A 2,775-nucleotide genomic window follows, 5' to 3' on the forward strand; every position below is an offset into this window, starting at 1 on the left:
CCTTTATTTCAAAGAGGAGGAAATTCAGGCCTTACCCAAATCCCTACAGACAAATTGCTGATGGTGAGGCTGAGATAAAAACCCAAGCATCTGACACTAACTATAATGTTCTTTTGATTACACTAGACTGTCTCTCTTGAATCCTGGTACCCTTGAGAATGCATGTGCTAGACTGGAAAGAGAGCTCAACTGGGTTTGGGAAGATCCAGGTTTCAGTCCCAGCTCTAAGAATTCTTCATTGTTTTGAGACTGAAAAGGGGAATGCTACACCCTGCTGTAAAAAAAAAAATAGGTCTTTTCTTACTTAAGTTATAATAATTAGAGACAACTCAAAGCTTCACTTTCAGATATGACTTCTCTGGAACCAAGTTACAGGAGCAGCAAGTTCTCTTCATAATTTGGTTGTCTCATACCTACTTCAAGAGCACTTTTCTGGATCTCTCTTTGGTTATTGCTAACCCAATCACTCTCTATTTATGCTGTATACAGCTTTCATTTACTTAGGTCCTCCAAGTAGACTCTAATCTCTGTAAGAGCCAGAACTAACTTGTATCTCTCTATCCCCTGGTTCATATTGCTGCTAAATGAATGATTGTTGATTTAGCTAGATCCCTAGGCTTTGCCTCCTACCTGCTTTAGGTCCTCATTTAAAAAAAATAGTTGAGGAACTACTTTCTAGATTGTAGACTTAAAATGAACAGGCTCTTGAGCAATCAACTTAGATCTGTACAATGGGGTAATATTTTTTGCGTATGGGAGGTAGTACTTAGCCTCAGACAAGTATTCTTAAATACATTTCATTTAACTAAAAATAACATGAAAAAGTCAGTAACCAGGTCAGAGTAAAAGAACTCAGTTTCAGCTGGGATTTTTAGGCTCCTTGTTGCCCCCAAGGATGAGAAGCATCATTTGGTGATTCAATTTGATACAATTCAATTCCAATGAAAAAATATTTATTAAGGACCTACTATATGTAAGGCCACAGGAAGTAAGAAAGGAGAGAGGGGAGGGGAGGGGAGGAAAGGGGAGGAGAGGAGAGGATTTTTTTTAAAAAGATAAACAATTTTCTTTTTAAAAAAGATAAACAATTCATTTTGTTCTACAGGTGTTGTTTAGTCATTTTTCAATTTTGTCCAACTTTTTATTTGGGCTATTTTAGCAAAAATAATGGAGTGATTTGCCATTTCCTTCTCCAGCTCATTTTACAGATGAGAAAATTAAGGCAAACAGGATTAAATAACTTACTTGAGTCACACAGCAAGAGTCTGAAGCTGGATTTGAATTCAGCTCTTTCCAATTGAACCACCTACCCACCTACCCACCTACCCCTAACAGGCAAGAGAGAGCTACTAATAGAACAGAAAAATAATCAGATGATCAGATCTATACTTAAAGATCTATACTTTGGCAGCTTTGTGTAGGATTGAACTAGAATTATAAGAATCTGGCAGGAAACTTGAAATAATCTAAGAGCAGGATGATGAGGACCTAGCCTAAGATTGTAATCATATGAGTAATGAGAAAGGATGAGATAAGAGAGTTGTGCCATGGTAAAAATATCGAGTTGGCAATTGATTAACTATATGGGGTGAGGGAGAGTAAAAAGTTGAAGAGTCTGTGATAACACCAAAGATATAAACCTGTGAGACTGAAAGTATCTATCTAAATATCTTAGGCAGAAATGGACATGTTTAGAAGATGATTTGTAAAGGAAAGTCAATGAATTGTCCTTTGGATGCTATATGTCAAAATGATAATAGATTCTGCTCTATCCCCCTCAACTTTACTCTGTGTATGTGTCTTTCTGCTTGGAGTGTATTTCTTATAAACAACATATTGTAGGATTCTGGTTTTTGATCTCCTTTGCTGTCTACTTCTATTTTGTGGGAGAGTTCATCCCGTCCATATTCACAGTTATCATTAATACCTACCCTCCATCATGTTTCTATCAGAAATTTCTGATTGGAAGATGGTAACAGGAGGTTGAAATTCAGAGAAGAAACTGAATCTGGCTAAATTGATCTGGGAACCAACCAAATAGAAATAATAATTAAAGCCTTGGGGGGCGGAGTGGCTAATGAGGTTATCAAGAGAAAAAGCACAAAGGAGAAAGAAATAAGAGTCTAAAAGATACCCTTAGGGAATAAGTAGAATTAAAAAACATGATGCAAATGAAGAGTCAGCAAAGGAAACTGAATAGCATGAGATTGGCAGTAGGAACACTTGGACAGAGTAGGGTCATGAAAATGAAGACAGTGGAAGGAAAAAGGATATATTAAGTAACTAGTATGTCCCAAGCACTGTACTAAGTGCTTTGCAAATGTTATTACATTTAATCTTCATAAAAACTCTGTGGTGTGAGAAAAATTATTATTTCTCTCTTGTATTTAATAACTAATTATTAAATTAGGACCAAGGTTCCAATTCCTCATCTGGTGTGGGTAAATCTTGGACAAAGACTAGAAAACTAAGATCCTAATCAAAGACAGTAAAGAAATTCTAACCTTAAACAAATGGGTGCTTCCCTTTTTTTGTGTTTACTCAGACAGGCCTGAGAAAATATGGATTCTCCCTTTTGTAGATACCTTATATGGAAACTGATAAGTCTTTTTGACAAAGACTTGGGTACTCAGTATAATGTATCTCAAAACCCTCATTGGAGTATAACCCAGTCTGTCACTGTAATATTCATTCTTTCTCATTATTTTTTAACCAATCAGAGTTGATTGCCACCCAATTATGAGTTATCTTTGGCCCAAGAGATAGATGACCAAA

This window comes from Macrotis lagotis, chromosome X, assembly GCF_037893015.1.
Source record: "Macrotis lagotis isolate mMagLag1 chromosome X, bilby.v1.9.chrom.fasta, whole genome shotgun sequence".
Taxonomy (NCBI): domain Eukaryota; kingdom Metazoa; phylum Chordata; class Mammalia; order Peramelemorphia; family Peramelidae; genus Macrotis; species Macrotis lagotis.